The sequence below is a fragment of the Loxodonta africana genome, chromosome 3 (assembly GCF_030014295.1).
Source record: "Loxodonta africana isolate mLoxAfr1 chromosome 3, mLoxAfr1.hap2, whole genome shotgun sequence".
Lineage (NCBI taxonomy): Eukaryota > Metazoa > Chordata > Mammalia > Proboscidea > Elephantidae > Loxodonta > Loxodonta africana.
In genome coordinates this window covers 196,706,046-196,724,494 of record NC_087344.1, presented here as the reverse complement: position 1 = coordinate 196,724,494, position 18,449 = coordinate 196,706,046, and the positions used below count along the sequence as shown (strand labels likewise).

At 64.6% G+C, this 18,449-nt stretch overlaps 12 non-coding genes across 12 annotated transcripts; 6 read left to right on the top strand and 6 right to left on the bottom strand.

Moving 5' to 3' along the window:
* Positions 1-309: 309 nt before the first annotated feature.
* Positions 310-392, top strand: TRNAL-CAG (transfer RNA leucine (anticodon CAG)). Its single transcript has one exon. It is a non-coding gene; the product is annotated as a tRNA-Leu (tRNA).
* A 1,774-nt stretch (positions 393-2,166) lies between these two features.
* Positions 2,167-2,237, top strand: TRNAG-GCC (transfer RNA glycine (anticodon GCC)). Its single transcript has one exon. It is a non-coding gene; the product is annotated as a tRNA-Gly (tRNA).
* A 3,204-nt stretch (positions 2,238-5,441) lies between these two features.
* TRNAE-CUC (transfer RNA glutamic acid (anticodon CUC)) lies at positions 5,442-5,513 on the bottom strand. The gene has a single exon. It is a non-coding gene; the product is annotated as a tRNA-Glu (tRNA).
* A 266-nt stretch (positions 5,514-5,779) lies between these two features.
* TRNAG-UCC (transfer RNA glycine (anticodon UCC)) lies at positions 5,780-5,851 on the bottom strand. Its single transcript has one exon. It is a non-coding gene; the product is annotated as a tRNA-Gly (tRNA).
* A 792-nt stretch (positions 5,852-6,643) lies between these two features.
* Positions 6,644-6,715, bottom strand: TRNAD-GUC (transfer RNA aspartic acid (anticodon GUC)). Its single transcript has one exon. It is a non-coding gene; the product is annotated as a tRNA-Asp (tRNA).
* Positions 6,716-7,291: 576 nt separating this feature from the next.
* TRNAL-CAG (transfer RNA leucine (anticodon CAG)) lies at positions 7,292-7,374 on the top strand. The gene has a single exon. It is a non-coding gene; the product is annotated as a tRNA-Leu (tRNA).
* A 1,780-nt stretch (positions 7,375-9,154) lies between these two features.
* Positions 9,155-9,225, top strand: TRNAG-GCC (transfer RNA glycine (anticodon GCC)). The gene has a single exon. It is a non-coding gene; the product is annotated as a tRNA-Gly (tRNA).
* Positions 9,226-12,437: 3,212 nt separating this feature from the next.
* On the bottom strand, positions 12,438-12,509 carry TRNAE-CUC (transfer RNA glutamic acid (anticodon CUC)). Its single transcript has one exon. It is a non-coding gene; the product is annotated as a tRNA-Glu (tRNA).
* A 266-nt stretch (positions 12,510-12,775) lies between these two features.
* TRNAG-UCC (transfer RNA glycine (anticodon UCC)) lies at positions 12,776-12,847 on the bottom strand. Its single transcript has one exon. It is a non-coding gene; the product is annotated as a tRNA-Gly (tRNA).
* A 792-nt stretch (positions 12,848-13,639) lies between these two features.
* On the bottom strand, positions 13,640-13,711 carry TRNAD-GUC (transfer RNA aspartic acid (anticodon GUC)). Its single transcript has one exon. It is a non-coding gene; the product is annotated as a tRNA-Asp (tRNA).
* Positions 13,712-14,283: 572 nt separating this feature from the next.
* On the top strand, positions 14,284-14,366 carry TRNAL-CAG (transfer RNA leucine (anticodon CAG)). Its single transcript has one exon. It is a non-coding gene; the product is annotated as a tRNA-Leu (tRNA).
* Positions 14,367-16,140: 1,774 nt separating this feature from the next.
* Positions 16,141-16,211, top strand: TRNAG-GCC (transfer RNA glycine (anticodon GCC)). Its single transcript has one exon. It is a non-coding gene; the product is annotated as a tRNA-Gly (tRNA).
* The last annotated feature ends 2,238 nt before the right edge of the window (positions 16,212-18,449 follow it).

The window sequence follows — 18,449 nt, the reverse complement described above, 5'->3', positions numbered from 1 at the left end:
AACGTCTGCGAGGAGGAGGAGGCATTGGTGGGCGCGAGAGCTGACGTGAGGACGGAGGCCGGGGCAGCGGCTGGCGGGGCCCGGGGGACGGTGCGTGGGGGAGTTGGCCGGGCACCTCGCCGGGTCGGCCGGCCTTGGTGGCGCTCGGCTCCGAGCCTTCGCGCGCGCCGTCCGTCCGTCCGTCCGTCCGTCCGTCCGTCCGTCGGTCGCGCAGCCGCAAGGCCGTCCAGGAGGCGCGCCGACCGGCCCAGGGCACCGGCGTTGGCGCGGCGTCGCAGCCGGGCCAGCGGCGACGCGCCCACAGCCGCCGTCAGGATGGCCGAGCGGTCTAAGGCGCTGCGTTCAGGTCGCAGTCTCCCCTGGAGGCGTGGGTTCGAATCCCACTCCTGACAAGACAACCTTTTGGCAACAGCCACCTACTGTCCCCAGCCTTCACCACACGCGTCTCTGCCCTTTACTGGGCGACTGTCCACGCTCGGGCCGTGCAACCCTTCTGCCTCTCCAGCCTCCAGCCCGAGGCCCCACCCCGCTCCGACACCCTAACTTGTCAGGCACATCCCTGACAGCTAGGATGCTCCAGCGCCTTGAACCCCTCTGGTAACTGCCTTTCCGGCCAGCCCCAGCCCAACTGCCCACCATGAAACGCACCCCTCCTACCTGCCTGCCCCCGCATCCGCGCGGTTTCTCGACTTCCCATCTCAGCTACCTCCTCTCTCTTACCCCTGTCCTCTCTCTGCCCTCGCCCTTTCCCTCTTCCCTCTGTCTTTCACCTCTCCCTCTCCCTCTCTCTCTGTCTTTGTCAGGCCCCGATTACCCAACAAGCAAGGTAGGCACGGGTCCAATTGTTAGGCTTCCCACCAATCTGCAGCTCACGATCTCACCGCTCTCCCACCGCAGCAAGGATGTGGTGAAGCCCACTTGAAACCGCTCACCACAGAGTAGGGAGCCAATACAGTGGAGCCCGCCCGTGCGCGCGACCCTGGCTCAACGCAAGCCGCTGCTCACCGGCCTTCCTGGTTAATCCGCCCCTGGTCTTTAGCCCCGTTTGCCTGCGTGTGTCTGTGGGCTCCATCTGGCCCGTGTGGAAAGCCCTCCCCGGTGGTCCTCCACTTTCTGCCCGCTGAACAGCAGCAACTCGCTTTTGCCCTGCGCTGCTGCAAGCAGCACCACACCACCCAAGACCTTGGCCATCATCCCGCCCTTTCCACACCAGCCTCCTGCCCATTCCTCTCTCCCGCCCCGAATCCCCTTCCCACTAACACCCGCTGCGCCCTCTCTTCAGCCCGTGGTCTCCGCGCTTGTTGAGTTTGGGGACCTTGCCTCCCCACACCGGCCATGCCGCTGCATTTTCAGCCCCACCACCGGCTGGCGAGGAGAAGCCAGAGCCGGGCACAGGGCCCGGTCCACCTCGGGCGTGCCACATCCCAGTTCCACGCGGGTAGCCGCTGCCTGGGAGCAGACCCACCGCGCCAACGACCTCTCTGCTGCCGAAGAGCTCTTTCGATGGGTGGGCCGGCTCCCGCTCCACAACCCACCCCCTCCAGCACAGCATCCTAAGGAGTGCGGCTGGCCGGAGGACGGAGGGCGGAAGGCAGGCTCAGACCGCTGTGGCCACTTTGTCCGACGTCCCGCCGCTGGCAGGCAGCCGCCACAGGAGGATGCAGGCGTCCCGCTCCCTTGCTCCCGGACCTCCTGTGCCCACACCCCCAAGCACGGGCCAGAAAACTGGCCGCCCAAGGGGGTCCTGGGGGTGCATGCCGGGGGTCGCCGCCGGGACAGCTGTGAGCACCTCTGCGCGCCACAGGCCACCTGGCCTGGCTGGGATTGGCGCTGGCCGACCAGGCTCCTTCGGGCTCTAGGCTTCCTCCCAGCCACGGGATGGGCAGGGACTACCTCTCTCCCTCCGCCTCCGTCCAGGACCCTCGACACGCCTGGCACCTGCCTCTCTTCCACGTCGGTCGCCCAGACCCCTTCCCTTGCCCGCCCGTCCCGCCCACCCGCACCAGGCCGCCGGCCCCAGGCTGGCCGCCGCCGCCTGCCTAGCTCTAGGGGAGCAGAGAGACAGACGCTCCGGCCAGGTAGTGAGCAGCGTCCTGAGCCCAGCGGCGGGCCAGCGAAGACAGGGCAGGGGCACAGGCTGGAGCCAGCCGCCCGGACGCCGGCAGCGCATGGGTGGTTCAGTGGTAGAATTCTCGCCTGCCACGCGGGAGGCCCGGGTTCGATTCCCGGCCCATGCAGTCCCCTGTCCCCTTTTGGTCGCTCTGCCCCAATTCACACCGCCGCCTGCTCAGTGCTTGCTCTGCTTGCTCTGCTCTGCTCTGCTCTGCTCTGCTCTGCTCTGCTCTGCTCCGCTCTGGCTCTCCTACTACACTCGGGGCAACTCTCCCAGAGCCCTGGGGCTCCGCTCCCACCTGCAGCCAGCCCACCAGTGTGCCAGCGCCCTGCGCCTCTCCCACACCCTGGGGCCGAAAGCACACCGCGCTCCGGCGCCGACCGCCAGTGGGCTCTGCCCCAACACTTCTCCCGGGCAGCCACCCTTTTCTCTTCATCACCCTGACGAAACCTTAGCCACACGTTTCACTTCACGGAGGACCACCGTGCAACACGCGGGCTTTGGCTGCGGGGACTCCATGCCTCTTCCCATCTCACCACCCTTCCTGGCCACGCTCCCAAAATGACACCATCCTTGCTGGACCATTACCAAGGAAGTCGCACGGCCGGATCCATACTCGGAAAAGCAACGCATTACGCTCCCCTACCGTGTCCTGGTCATCATCGCGCACGAGAAAATGAAAGTCATGTCAGTACAGTCACTTTAGCCCACTCCTCCACAACACAGTGGTAAACACGCCCCTTCCTTGCCCGCCTCCCCCTTACCACGATCCAAACTTTTGGCCAAAGGTCACTGGAGGCATCTGTTGCTCGGGCCTCTTTCAATCTCCACTGAGTCCCCCGTCCCACCCCACCGCACCCCACGGTGCCCCAAACGCGCACCTAACGCACTCCCGTGTCCTGACAAAGGGACGTTTAAGCCTCTGGGCCAGTCGCGCGCCCTAAGACCTCACGGCCTTTTCCAGACGTTTTTCTCTCTTCCCTTCTCTTCTAATCTCTCTCTGCGTGTCTCTCTGTGTGTCTGTCTGTTTCTCGCTCCCTCTTCTGCCCGTCCGTCTCTGTCTCTATCTCTGTCTCCCTCTCTGTCTCCCGGTCCCTGTCTCACGCTGGCTCTCTCTCGACAGCACCCTTGCCCCCAATCAACCTCCCACTCTTTAGGTTGACTGACTTCAGGCACAGCACCGCGGGCAACCTTGTCTGGCCGGGTCCAGTCTCATGACGTGCCCTTGGATCTGGGTGGGACCTAAGCCCACCCTCCCAACACTCCCCCCCCACCCCCGCCACCCAGCTAGCCATCTAGTGGTCCTTCCAGCCTCCGCCTGACCCGCCACCACAGACCTCTATCACACGAACGCCTTGCCTTGCCCTGATGACGCACATCCACCGGGCTGGCCACCCCCGGCATCCCCAGGGTCGCCCCCGCCCCTCCCATGTCCCCACCCTCATCTCCACACTGGCCTGGCATAATGCTCCGAAGCCCCCAAGCCTCTGCAGCGCCGGCACCTGACTGGGCGGCCGCACTCGCTGCGCCCCCTCCTGCCCTAGGGCGGCTTGGACACTCTGACATCTGGACTCCTTCTCCCACCTGCCAGCACTCAGGACACGTCTGTCCCCTCTTTTGGGTTTCCCTCACCTTTCCCTGTCCTTTGTGTCGTGCCACCCGAACAACCAGCCAGCTTCCTCCACTGCGGTCATCTATCCACAACTCACAAAACAGGGGCAGGAAGGAAGTGCCTGGGGTGACAGTAAGCTTCTCTATGATCACACGGGTTCCTGCTCACAAGGCTATGCCTTTCCATGCCTGGCCTTCTACTGCCCTGACATTCCAAGCCGCTGAAAAGCCCGCGGAGTGCAGTTCTACTCTCAGACACATGGGGTCGCCGGGAGTCAGAATCCACCCCATCGCCCTTTTCAAAAGCCATCTCTTTCTTCAAATCCCGTGAACGGCCACCCCAAGGGATGAAGTTATGCTCATGCCACAACAGGCATGAACCTTGAAGACATTCGCCGAGTCAAGTAAACCAGACCCAAAACAACAAACGTTGTATGATTTTACTTTCGTCGCGTCTGTATAACAGGTAACTTCCCAGACCAACAAAGGAGAATAGACGTTTCCCGGGGTAGCCGGGAAGGGGAAACAGGAGGCCCTCATTATGTGGGAACAGGGTTGGTTTGGGAATGACTAAAAAAAAAAAAAAAAAAGTGGAAATGGATATTCGTGGCGATTAGAAAAGACGGCGAACGTCCTTAAAGCCACTGAATTCTGCACTCAGAAATGGTGAAAATGATATATTCTGTCTTACGTATACTTTCACCACAATTAAAGACAGAGAGAGCGGGAAGGGGAGGTGAGTGGGAAGAGAACCACGAAGATACCCAAGGAACGACTGTCTGGCGTGAGGCTTGTGCGTTTCCTTGCGTGCAAACTTGATTTCTAAGAAAAAGAGTCTTGAAGCAAATATTAGACCCTCTCTGTCCTCAGGCCTTGCAAGACGCGGATGACTGCCGTCTGCCATCTACCAGGCGCGGCATCATCGATGAGTTAACGAGAGGGACGCTCGGGGTGGAAGAGGGGATGGACACCGGGATAGATATGCGATAAGGCAGGAGTGGGATAAAATGCATGGGTCGTACAATCCGGGGGGCGGGAGTAGGGGTGTTCTCGGTCAATTTGTGTCCACGCTGAGATCTGTTGGCGCCTTGCTAATACCGTCGTGTTAGAGAGTCGGGGAAGGCTACCTGCTGCCACCGCCCCTCAGCCGTTGGGCATGTCCATTTCCCCGACGGCCCCCGGTCTCACATTCCTCTCTCCCCCTTACTCTCATCCCCCCCCTCCGACCCCACCCGGACCCCCCCAGCTGGCCGGGCATTCCCAGATTCCCCTTTCACGTTCTTCTGTCTCCCGGCCGCCGTCGCCCTGCTCAGGATCTGGGCCTTCACAAGCTTGGCTCCCCCAGCCCAGGTCTGGCCTGGTAGCTGAGCCAAATGCAAGCACGCGCCAGGGCGCGCGCTGGCAGCAGCGAGGACGCGGGCTCCGCTCCTGGCCACCGCCGGCCAGAGGCTGTCCTGGCCTGTGGGCTTTGGGGCTGACAGATGCCAGAGAACGCGAGCGCCTGCGCCTGCGCCAGCGCCAGCGCCAGCGCCAGCGCCAGCGCCAGGGCGGACGAGCAAGTAGGCCTGTGGTGGGCGAGCGGGTCGAAAAGGATCGGATGGCATTGGTGGCGGCAGCGGGCCAGGCGGTGTGCTGGGCCTGCAAGCGTTGGCTAAAAGGCAGGTGTGGAGGGAGGTGCGCGGCAAGTTGTTTGTGGGCAGAGAGGAAGAAGAACGGCTTCCCTGACCGGGAATCGAACCCGGGCCGCGGCGGTGAGAGCGCCGAATCCTAACCACTAGACCACCAGGGAGCGTCGGGACACCCGTCCTGCCTGCGCCACCTGCACTCAGCGCCTCCGCACCCCTCGGCCCCAGCCGTGGACCTTGCTCCGGCCTCCAGTCGCCCGGCCCGGCCTCCCCTGGCACTCCGCGCCCTTTTCTCTTGCTCGCAGCACCCCCAAAACGCTGGGCGCCTCCTTCCTTCTCCCACACATACACACCGAGCCAAGTGCCGACTCCGTCAGCCATACCTGGCAAGACGGCCCTGGGCTGGGCCTCTGGCAAAAAGTCAGCCCACTGCGTTGGCCGGGAATCGAACCCGGGTCAACTGCTTGGAAGGCAGCTATGCTCACCACTATACCACCAACGCCGCACGGCCCAGACAAGCCCAAGATGCCGCGCGGAACTCGCACCAGCGTGCTGCCGCCGCCGCCGCCCGCCGCCGGGCGCAGACCCTTCTCGACGCCTGGCTCACCCGTCCGCGGCTCCGGGCCCTCACAGCACCACCAGCCGCCGCCCGGCGCCAGCCGAGCCCCGCCGCTCTCCACACGCCCCCGCCCCGCCCTCCTCAGCCCCGCCGCTGGGGGGCGCTCTCCCGCTCGCTTCCTCCGGCCTCCCGCCCGCAGCGGGGCGCTCCAGGGCGCGCGGCCCCCCACCCCCGGCCCTGAGCTCCCGGCTGCGGCCTGCCCCCGGGGCACGCCTGCTCCACACCCCCGGCTCGCCAAGCCCCTTCCATTCTCCGCCACGTCGCGGCCGCTCGGCGACGCTCGGCTAGGCCACAGCCGGCACCGAGACGGTGCACATCTCCGACAGGCCGCTCTCCACCTGGCACCTGGGAGCCGGAGTCGCTGGGCGGCGGTCGGCGACCCTGAGCCGGGAGGCGAAAGACACCCATCCGCTGGGGACGGGCCGCTCCTCAAGCGCTGCCGGGACCCGAGAAGGCTGCTGTGGCTGGCGGGCGACCAGGCGCCTTGGCCAGGAGGATTGGAAGGGAAGGTGGGCGGAGGGTGGGCTGTGCCCCGCAGAGGATGACGCCAAGGGCCCAGGTGGAGCGCGGAGGGCAGGGCAGGGCGGGGCAGGGCAGGGCAGGGCATTGCGCCGGCCACTGGGTCTGAGAGCGGGCGCCGGGTGCGTGGCGGCAGAGGCCAAAAAGGGCGTCTGCCTCCCCGTCGGGGAATCGAACCCCGGTCTCCCGCGTGACAGGCGGGGATACTCACCACTATACTAACGAGGACGGCGGTGGCCGTCCGGGGTGCGGAACGCTCTCCCGCCGCCGCCGCTGCACACCACGCCGACTCCGACTCCGACGCCGACGCCTCTTCCTGCCCCCTGCTCGCTGCATGCTCGGCGACAGAGCGCGCCCCGCCCACCTCCATCCTCGCCGTCCACGCAGCCTGGCACCCGGGCCGGGCCCGGGGGATACCGAAGCTCCGCGTGCGCGGCGGCCGCTTCCCTCCACGGCGGCGAAAGCGCCGGGAGAAAGAAAGGGGATCGAGCGGGCAGAAAACGTCTGCGAGGAGGAGGAGGCATTGGTGGGCGCGAGAGCTGACGTGAGGACGGAGGCCGGGGCAGCGGCTGGCGGGGCCCGGGGGACGGTGCGTGGGGGAGTTGGCCGGGCACCTCGCCGGGTCGGCCGGCCTTGGTGGCGCTCGGCTCCGAGCCTTCGCGCGCGCCGTCCGTCCGTCCGTCCGTCCGTCCGTCCGTCGGTCGCGCAGCCGCAAGGCCGTCCAGGAGGCGCGCCGACCGGCCCAGGGCACCGGCGTTGGCGCGGCGTCGCAGCCGGGCCAGCGGCGACGCGCCCACAGCCGCCGTCAGGATGGCCGAGCGGTCTAAGGCGCTGCGTTCAGGTCGCAGTCTCCCCTGGAGGCGTGGGTTCGAATCCCACTCCTGACAAGACAACCTTTTGGCAACAGCCACCTACTGTCCCCAGCCTTCACCACACGCGTCTCTGCCCTTTACTGGGCGACTGTCCACGCTCGGGCCGTGCAATCCTTCTGCCTCTCCAGCCTCCAGCCCGTGGCCCCACCCCGCTCCGACACCCTAACTTGTCAGGCACATCCCTGACAGCTAGGATGCTCCAGCGCCTTGAACCCCTCTGGTAACTGCCTTTCCGGCCAGCCCCAGCCCAACTGCCCACCATGAAACGCACCCCTCCTACCTGCCTGCCCCCGCATCCGCGCGGTTTCTCGACTTCCCATCTCAGCTACCTCCTCTCTCTTACCCCTGTCCTCTCTCTGCCCTCGCCCTTTCCCTCTTCCCTCTGTCTTTCACCTCTCCCTCTCCCTCTCCCTCTCTCTCTGTCTTTGTCAGGCCCCGATTACCCAACAAGCAAGGTAGGCACGGGTCCAATTGTTAGGCTTCCCACCAGTCTGCAGCTCACGATCTCACCGCTCTCCCACCGCAGCAAGGATGTGGTGAAGCCCACTTGAAACCGCTCACCACAGAGTAGGGAGCCAATACAGTGGAGCCCGCCCGTGCGCGCGACCCTGGCTCAACGCAAGCCGCTGCTCACCGGCCTTCCTGGTTAATCCGCCCCTGGTCTTTAGCCCCGTTTGCCTGCGTGTGTCTGTGGGCTCCATCTGGCCCGTGTGGAAAGCCCTCCCCGGTGGTCCTCCACTTTCTGCCCGCTGAACAGCAGCAACTCGCTTTTGCCCTGCGCTGCTGCAAGCAGCACCACACCACCCAAAACCTTGGCCATCATCCCGCCCTTTCCACACCAGCCTCCTGCCCATTCCTCTCTCCCGCCCCGAATCCCCTTCCCACTAACACCCGCTGCGCCCTCTCTTCAGCCCGTGGTCTCCGCGCTTGTTGAGTTTGGGGACCTTGCCTCCCCACACCGGCCATGCCGCTGCATTTTCAGCCCCACCACCGGCTGGCGAGGAGAAGCCAGAGCCGGGCACAGGGCCCGGTCCACCTCGGGCGCGCCACATCCCAGTTCCACGAGGGTAGCCGCTGCCTGGGAGCAGACCCACCGCGCCAACGACCTCTCTGCTGCCGAAGAGCTCTTTCGATGGGTGGGCCGGCTCCCGCTCCACAACCCACCCCCTCCAGCACAGCATCCTAAGGAGTGCGGCTGGCCGGAGGACGGAGGGCGGAAGGCAGGCTCAGACCGCTGTGGCCACTTTGTCCGACGTCCCGCCGCTGGCAGGCAGCCGCCACAGGAGGATGCAGGCGTCCCGCTCCCTTGCTCCCGGACCTCCTGTGCCCACACCCCCAAGCACGGGCCAGAAAACTGGCCGCCCAAGGGGGTCCTGGGGGTGCATGCCGGGGGTCGCCGCCGGGACAGCTGTGAGCACCTCTGCGCGCCACAGGCCACCTGGCCTGGCTGGGATTGGCGCTGGCCGACCAGGCTCCTTCGGGCTCTAGGCTTCCTCCCAGCCACGGGATGGGCAGGGACTACCTCTCTCCCTCCGCCTCCGTCCAGGACCCTCGACACGCCTGGCACCTGCCTCTCTTCCACGTCGGTCGCCCAGACCCCTTCCCTTGCCCGCCCGTCCCGCCCACCCGCACCAGGCCGCCGGCCCCAGGCTGGCCGCCGCCGCCTGCCTAGCTCTAGGGGAGCAGAGAGACAGACGCTCCGGCCAGGTAGTGAGCAGCGTCCTGAGCCCAGCGGCGGGCCAGCGAAGACAGGGCAGGGGCACAGGCTGGAGCCAGCCGCCCGGACGCCGGCAGCGCATGGGTGGTTCAGTGGTAGAATTCTCGCCTGCCACGCGGGAGGCCCGGGTTCGATTCCCGGCCCATGCAGTCCCCTGTCCCCTTTTGGTCGCTCTGCCCCAATTCACACCGCCGCCTGCTCAGTGCTTGCTCTGCTTGCTCTGCTCTGCTCTGCTCTGCTCTGCTCTGCTCTGCTCTGCTCTGCTCTGCTCCGCTCTGGCTCTCCTACTACACTCGGGGCAACTCTCCCAGAGCCCTGGGGCTCCGCTCCCACCTGCAGCCAGCCCACCAGTGTGCCAGCGCCCTGCGCCTCTCCCACACCCTGGGGCCGAAAGCACACCGCGCTCCGGCGCCGACCGCCAGTGGGCTCTGCCCCAACACTTCTCCCGGGCAGCCACCCTTTTCTCTTCATCACCCTGACGAAACCTTAGCCACACGTTTCACTTCACGGAGGACCACCGTGCAACACGCGGGCTTTGGCTGCGGGGACTCCATGCCTCTTCCCATCTCACCACCCTTCCTGGCCACGCTCCCAAAATGACACCATCCTTGCTGGACCATTACCAAGGAAGTCGCACGGCCGGATCCATACTCGGAAAAGCAACGCATTACGCTCCCCTACCGTGTCCTGGTCATCATCGCGCACGAGAAAATGAAAGTCATGTCAGTACAGTCACTTTAGCCCACTCCTCCACAACACAGTGGTAAACACGCCCCTTCCTTGCCCGCCTCCCCCTTACCACGATCCAAACTTTTGGCCAAAGGTCACTGGAGGCATCTGTTGCTCGGGCCTCTTTCAATCTCCACTGAGTCCCCCGTCCCACCCCACCGCACCCCACGGTGCCCCAAACGCGCACCTAACGCACTCCCGTGTCCTGACAAAGGGACGTTTAAGCCTCTGGGCCAGTCGCGCGCCCTAAGACCTCACGGCCTTTTCCAGACGTTTTTCTCTCTTCCCTTCTCTTCTAATCTCTCTCTGCGTGTCTCTCTGTGTGTCTGTCTGTTTCTCGCTCCCTCTTCTGCCCGTCCGTCTCTGTCTCTATCTCTGTCTCCCTCTCTGTCTCCCGGTCCCTGTCTCACGCTGGCTCTCTCTCGACAGCACCCTTGCCCCCAATCAACCTCCCACTCTTTAGGTTGACTGACTTCAGGCACAGCACCGCGGGCAACCTTGTCTGGCCGGGTCCAGTCTCATGACGTGCCCTTGGATCTGGGTGGGACCTAAGCCCACCCTCCCAACACTCCCCCCCACCCCCGCCACCCAGCTAGCCATCTAGTGGTCCTTCCAGCCTCCGCCTGACCCGCCACCACAGACCTCTATCACACGAACGCCTTGCCTTGCCCTGATGACGCACATCCACCGGGCTGGCCACCCCCGGCATCCCCAGGGTCGCCCCCGCCCCTCCCATGTCCCCACCCTCATCTCCACACTGGCCTGGCATAATGCTCCGAAGCCCCCAAGCCTCTGCAGCGCCGGCACCTGACTGGGCGGCCGCACTCGCTGCGCCCCCTCCTGCCCTAGGGCGGCTTGGACACTCTGACATCTGGACTCCTTCTCCCACCTGCCAGCACTCAGGACACGTCTGTCCCCTCTTTTGGGTTTCCCTCACCTTTCCCTGTCCTTTGTGTCGTGCCACCCGAACAACCAGCCAGCTTCCTCCACTGCGGTCATCTATCCACAACTCACAAAACAGGGGCAGGAAGGAAGTGCCTGGGGTGACAGTAAGCTTCTCTATGATCACACGGGTTCCTGCTCACAAGGCTATGCCTTTCCATGCCTGGCCTTCTACTGCCCTGACATTCCAAGCCGCTGAAAAGCCCGCGGAGTGCAGTTCTACTCTCAGACACATGGGGTCGCCGGGAGTCAGAATCCACCCCATCGCCCTTTTCAAAAGCCATCTCTTTCTTCAAATCCCGTGAACGGCCACCCCAAGGGATGAAGTTATGCTCATGCCACAACAGGCATGAACCTTGAAGACATTCGCCGAGTCAAGTAAACCAGACCCAAAACAACAAACGTTGTATGATTTTACTTTCGTCGCGTCTGTATAACAGGTAACTTCCCAGACCAACAAAGGAGAATAGACGTTTCCCGGGGTAGCCGGGAAGGGGAAACAGGAGGCCCTCATTATGTGGGAACAGGGTTGGTTTGGAAATGACTAAAAAAAAAAAAAGTGGAAATGGATATTCGTGGCGATTAGAAAAGACGGCGAACGTCCTTAAAGCCACTGAATTCTGCACTCAGAAATGGTGAAAATGATATATTCTGTCTTACGTATACTTTCACCACAATTAAAGACAGAGAGAGCGGGAAGGGGAGGTGAGTGGGAAGAGAACCACGAAGATACCCAAGGAACGACTGTCTGGCGTGAGGCTTGTGCGTTTCCTTGCGTGCAAACTTGATTTCTAAGAAAAAGAGTCTTGAAGCAAATATTAGACCCTCTCTGTCCGCAGGCCTTGCAAGACGCGGATGACTGCCGTCTGCCATCTACCAGGCGCGGCATCATCGATGAGTTAACAAGAGGGACGCTCGGGGTGGAAGAGGGGATGGACACCGGGATAGATATGCGATAAGGCAGGAGTGGGATAAAATGCATGGGTCGTACAATCCGGGGGGCGGGAGTAGGGGTGTTCTCGGTCAATTTGTGTCCACGCTGAGATCTGTTGGCGCCTTGCTAATACCGTCGTGTTAGAGAGTCGGGGAAGGCTACCTGCTGCCACCGCCCCTCAGCCGTTGGGCATGTCCATTTCCCCGACGGTCCCCGGTCTCACATTCCTCTCTCCCCCTTACTCTCATCCCCCCCCCGACCCCACCCGGACCCCCCCAGCTGGCCGGGCATTCTCAGATTCCCCTTTCACGTTCTTCTGTCTCCCGGCCGCCGTCGCCCTGCTCAGGATCTGGGCCTTCACAAGCTTGGCTCCCCCAGCCCAAGTCTGGCCTGGTAGCTGAGCCAAATGCAAGCACGCGCCAGGGCGCGCGCTGGCAGCAGCGAGGACGCGGGCTCCGCTCCTGGCCACTGCCGGCCAGAGGCTGTCCTGGCCTGTGGGCTTTGGGGCTGACAGATGCCAGAGAACGCGAGCGCCTGCGCCTGCGCCAGCGCCAGCGCCAGCGCCAGCGCCAGCGCCAGCGCCAGGGCGGACGAGCAAGTAGGCCTGTGGTGGGCGAGCGGGTCGAAAAGGATCGGATGGCATTGGTGGCGGCAGCGGGCCAGGCGGTGTGCTGGGCCTGCAAGCGTTGGCTAAAAGGCAGGTGTGGAGGGAGGTGCGCGGCAAGTTGTTTGTGGGCAGAGAGGAAGAAGAACGGCTTCCCTGACCGGGAATCGAACCCGGGCCGCGGCGGTGAGAGCGCCGAATCCTAACCACTAGACCACCAGGGAGCGTCGGGACACCCGTCCTGCCTGCGCCACCTGCACTCAGCGCCTCCGCACCCCTCGGCCCCAGCCGTGGACCTTGCTCCGGCCTCCAGTCGCCCGGCCCGGCCTCCCCTGGCACTCCGCGCCCTTTTCTCTTGCTCGCAGCACCCCCAAAACGCTGGGCGCCTCCTTCCTTCTCCCACACATACACACCGAGCCAAGTGCCGACTCCGTCAGCCATACCTGGCAAGACGGCCCTGGGCTGGGCCTCTGGCAAAAAGTCAGCCCACTGCGTTGGCCGGGAATCGAACCCGGGTCAACTGCTTGGAAGGCAGCTATGCTCACCACTATACCACCAACGCCGCACGGCCCAGACAAGCCCAAGATGCCGCGCGGAACTCGCACCAGCGTGCTGCCGCCGCCGCCGCCCGCCGCCGGGCGCAGACCCTTCTCGACGCCTGGCTCACCCGTCCGCGGCTCCGGGCCCTCACAGCACCACCAGCCGCCGCCCGGCGCCAGCCGAGCCCCGCCGCTCTCCACACGCCCCCGCCCCGCCCTCCTCAGCCCCGCCGCTGGGGGGCGCTCTCCCGCTCGCTTCCTCCGGCCTCCCGCCCGCAGCGGGGCGCTCCAGGGCGCGCGGCCCCCCACCCCCGGCCCTGAGCTCCCGGCTGCGGCCTGCCCCCGGGGCACGCCTGCTCCACACCCCCGGCTCGCCAAGCCCCTTCCATTCTCCGCCACGTCGCGGCCGCTCGGCGACGCTCGGCTAGGCCACAGCCGGCACCGAGACGGTGCACATCTCCGACAGGCCGCTCTCCACCTGGCACCTGGGAGCCGGAGTCGCTGGGCGGCGGTCGGCGACCCTGAGCCGGGGGGCGGAAGACACCCATCCGCTGGGGACGGGCCGCTCCTCAAGCGCTGCCGGGACCCGAGAAGGCTGCTGTGGCTGGCGGGCGACCAGGCGCCTTGGCCAGGAGGATTGGAAGGGAAGGTGGGCGGAGGGTGGGCTGTGCCCCGCAGAGGATGACGCCAAGGGCCCAGGTGGAGCGCGGAGGGCAGGGCAGGGCGGGGCAGGGCAGGGCAGGGCATTGCGCCGGCCACTGGGTCTGAGAGCGGGCGCCGGGTGCGTGGCGGCAGAGGCCAAAAAGGGCGTCTGCCTCCCCGTCGGGGAATCGAACCCCGGTCTCCCGCGTGACAGGCGGGGATACTCACCACTATACTAACGAGGACGGCGGTGGCCGTCCGGGGTGCAGAACGCTCTCCCGCCGCCGCCGCTGCACACCACGCCGACTCCGACTCCGACGCCGACGCCTCTTCCTGCCCCCTGCTCGCTGCATGCTCGGCGACAGAGCGCGCCCCGCCCACCTCCATCCTCGCCGTCCACGCAGCCTGGCACCCGGGCCGGGCCCGGGGGATACCGAAGCTCCGCGTGCGCGGCGGCCGCTTCCCTCCACGGCGGCGAAAGCGCCGGGAGAAAGAAAGGGGATCGAGCGGGCAGAAAACGTCTGCGAGGAGGAGGAGGCATTGGTGGGCGCGAGAGCTGACGTGAGGACGGAGGCCGGGGCAGCGGCTGGCGGGGCCCGGGGGACGGTGCGTGGGGGAGTTGGCCGGGCACCTCGCCGGGTCGGCCGGCCTTGGTGGCGCTCGGCTCCGAGCCTTCGCGCGCGCCGTCCGTCCGTCCGTCCGTCCGTCCGTCGGTCGCGCAGCCGCAAGGCCGTCCAGGAGGCGCGCCGACCGGCCCAGGGCACCGGCGTTGGCGCGGCGTCGCAGCCGGGCCAGCGGCGACGCGCCCACAGCCGCCGTCAGGATGGCCGAGCGGTCTAAGGCGCTGCGTTCAGGTCGCAGTCTCCCCTGGAGGCGTGGGTTCGAATCCCACTCCTGACAAGACAACCTTTTGGCAACAGCCACCTACTGTCCCCAGCCTTCACCACACGCGTCTCTGCCCTTTACTGGGCGACTGTCCACGCTCGGGCCGTGCAATCCTTCTGCCTCTCCAGCCTCCAGCCCGTGGCCCCACCCCGCTCCGACACCCTAACTTGTCAGGCACATCCCTGACAGCTAGGATGCTCCAGCGCCTTGAACCCCTCTGGTAACTGCCTTTCCGGCCAGCCCCAGCCCAACTGCCCACCATGAAACGCACCCCTCCTACCTGCCTGCCCCCGCATCCGCGCGGTTTCTCGACTTCCCATCACAGCTACCTCCTCTCTCTTACCCCTGTCCTCTCTCTGCCCTCGCCCTTTCCCTCTTCCCTCTGTCTTTCACCTCTCCCTCTCCCTCTCTCTCTGTCTTTGTCAGGCCCCGATTACCCAACAAGCAAGGTAGGCACGGGTCCAATTGTTAGGCTTCCCACCAATCTGCAGCTCACGATCTCACCGCTCTCCCACCGCAGCAAGGATGTGGTGAAGCCCACTTGAAACCGCTCACCACAGAGTAGGGAGCCAATACAGTGGAGCCCGCCCGTGCGCGCGACCCTGGCTCAACGCAAGCCGCTGCTCACCGGCCTTCCTGGTTAATCCGCCCCTGGTCTTTAGCCCCGTTTGCCTGCGTGTGTCTGTGGGCTCCATCTGGCCCGTGTGGAAAGCCCTCCCCGGTGGTCCTCCACTTTCTGCCCGCTGAACAGCAGCAACTCGCTTTTGCCCTGCGCTGCTGCAAGCAGCACCACACCACCCAAAACCTTGGCCATCATCCCGCCCTTTCCACACCAGCCTCCTGCCCATTCCTCTCTCCCGCCCCGAATCCCCTTCCCACTAACACCCGCTGCGCCCTCTCTTCAGCCCGTGGTCTCCGCGCTTGTTGAGTTTGGGGACCTTGCCTCCCCACACCGGCCATGCCGCTGCATTTTCAGCCCCACCACCGGCTGGCGAGGAGAAGCCAGAGCCGGGCACAGGGCCCGGTCCACCTCGGGCGCGCCACATCCCAGTTCCACGAGGGTAGCCGCTGCCTGGGAGCAGACCCACCGCGCCAACGACCTCTCTGCTGCCGAAGAGCTCTTTCGATGGGTGGGCCGGCTCCCGCTCCACAACCCACCCCCTCCAGCACAGCATCCTAAGGAGTGCGGCTGGCCGGAGGACGGAGGGCGGAAGGCAGGCTCAGACCGCTGTGGCCACTTTGTCCGACGTCCCGCCGCTGGCAGGCAGCCGCCACAGGAGGATGCAGGCGTCCCGCTCCCTTGCTCCCGGACCTCCTGTGCCCACACCCCCAAGCACGGGCGAGAAAACTGGCCGCCCAAGGGGGTCCTGGGGGTGCATGCCGGGGGTCGCCGCCGGGACAGCTGTGAGCACCTCTGCGCGCCACAGGCCACCTGGCCTGGCTGGGATTGGCGCTGGCCGACCAGGCTCCTTCGGGCTCTAGGCTTCCTCCCAGCCACGGGATGGGCAGGGACTACCTCTCTCCCTCCGCCTCCGTCCAGGACCCTCGACACGCCTGGCACCTGCCTCTCTTCCACGTCGGTCGCCCAGACCCCTTCCCTTGCCCGCCCGTCCCGCCCACCCGCACCAGGCCGCCGGCCCCAGGCTGGCCGCCGCCGCCTGCCTAGCTCTAGGGGAGCAGAGAGACAGACGCTCCGGCCAGGTAGTGAGCAGCGTCCTGAGCCCAGCGGCGGGCCAGCGAAGACAGGGCAGGGGCACAGGCTGGAGCCAGCCGCCCGGACGCCGGCAGCGCATGGGTGGTTCAGTGGTAGAATTCTCGCCTGCCACGCGGGAGGCCCGGGTTCGATTCCCGGCCCATGCAGTCCCCTGTCCCCTTTTGGTCGCTCTGCCCCAATTCACACCGCCGCCTGCTCAGTGCTTGCTCTGCTTGCTCTGCTCTGCTCCGCTCTGGCTCTCCTACTACACTCGGGGCAACTCTCCCAGAGCCCTGGGGCTCCGCTCCCACCTGCAGCCAGCCCACCAGTGTGCCAGCGCCCTGCGCCTCTCCCACACCCTGGGGCCGAAAGCACACCGCGCTCCGGCGCCGACCGCCAGTGGGCTCTGCCCCAACACTTCTCCCGGGCAGCCACCCTTTTCTCTTCATCACCCTGACGAAACCTTAGCCACACGTTTCACTTCACGGAGGACCACCGTGCAACACGCGGGCTTTGGCTGCGGGGACTCCATGCCTCTTCCCATCTCACCACCCTTCCTGGCCACGCTCCCAAAATGACACCATCCTTGCTGGACCATTACCAAGGAAGTCGCACGGCCGGATCCATACTCGGAAAAGCAACGCATTACGCTCCCCTACCGTGTCCTGGTCATCATCGCGCACGAGAAAATGAAAGTCATGTCAGTACAGTCACTTTAGCCCACTCCTCCACAACACAGTGGTAAACACGCCCCTTCCTTGCCCGCCTCCCCCTTACCACGATCCAAACTTTTGGCCAAAGGTCACTGGAGGCATCTGTTGCTCGGGCCTCTTTCAATCTCCACTGAGTCCCCCGTCCCACCCCACCGCACCCCACGGTGCCCCAAACGCGCACCTAACGCACTCCCGTGTCCTGACAAAGGGACGTTTAAGCCTCTGGGCCAGTCGCGCGCCCTAAGACCTCACGGCCTTTTCCAGACGTTTTTCTCTCTTCCCTTCTCTTCTAATCTCTCTCTGCGTGTCTCTCTGTGTGTCTGTCTGTTTCTCGCTCCCTCTTCTGCCCGTCCGTCTCTGTCTCTATCTCTGTCTCCCTCTCTGTCTCCCGGTCCCTGTCTCACGCTGGCTCTCTCTCGACAGCACCCTTGCCCCCAATCAACCTCCCACTCTTTAGGTTGACTGACTTCAGGCACAGCACCGCGGGCAACCTTGTCTGGCCGGGTCCAGTCTCATGACGTGCCCTTGGATCTGGGTGGGACCTAAGCCCACCCTCCCAACACTCCCCCCCCACCCCCGCCACCCAGCTAGCCATCTAGTGGTCCTTCCAGCCTCCGCCTGACCCGCCACCACAGACCTCTATCACACGAACGCCTTGCCTTGCCCTGATGACGCACATCCACCGGGCTGGCCACCCCCGGCATCCCCAGGGTCGCCCCCGCCCCTCCCATGTCCCCACCCTCATCTCCACACTGGCCTGGCATAATGCTCCGAAGCCCCCAAGCCTCTGCAGCGCCGGCACCTGACTGGGCGGCCGCACTCGCTGCGCCCCCTCCTGCCCTAGGGCGGCTTGGACACTCTGACATCTGGACTCCTTCTCCCACCTGCCAGCACTCAGGACACGTCTGTCCCCTCTTTTGGGTTTCCCTCACCTTTCCCTGTCCTTTGTGTCGTGCCACCCGAACAACCAGCCAGCTTCCTCCACTGCGGTCATCTATCCACAACTCACAAAACAGGGGCAGGAAGGAAGTGCCTGGGGTGACAGTAAGCTTCTCTATGATCACACGGGTTCCTGCTCACAAGGCTATGCCTTTCCATGCCTGGCCTTCTACTGCCCTGACATTCCAAGCCGCTGAAAAGCCCGCGGAGTGCAGTTCTACTCTCAGACACATGGGGTCGCCGGGAGTCAGAATCCACCCCATCGCCCTTTTCAAAAGCCATCTCTTTCTTCAAATCCCGTGAACGGCCACCCCAAGGGATGAAGTTATGCTCATGCCACAACAGGCATGAACCTTGAAGACATTCGCCGAGTCAAGTAAACCAGACCCAAAACAACAAACGTTGTATGATTTTACTTTCGTCGCGTCTGTATAACAGGTAACTTCCCAGACCAACAAAGGAGAATAGACGTTTCCCGGGGTAGCCGGGAAGGGGAAACAGGAGGCCCTCATTATGTGGGAACAGGGTTGGTTTGGGAATGACTAAAAAAAAAAAAAAAAGTGGAAATGGATATTCGTGGCGGTTAGAAAAGACGGCGAACGTCCTTAAAGCCACTGAATTCTGCACTCAGAAATGGTGAAAATGATATATTCTGTCTTACGTATACTTTCACCACAATTAAAGACAGAGAGAGCGGGAAGGGGAGGTGAGTGGGAAGAGAACCACGAAGATACCCAAGGAACGACTGTCTGG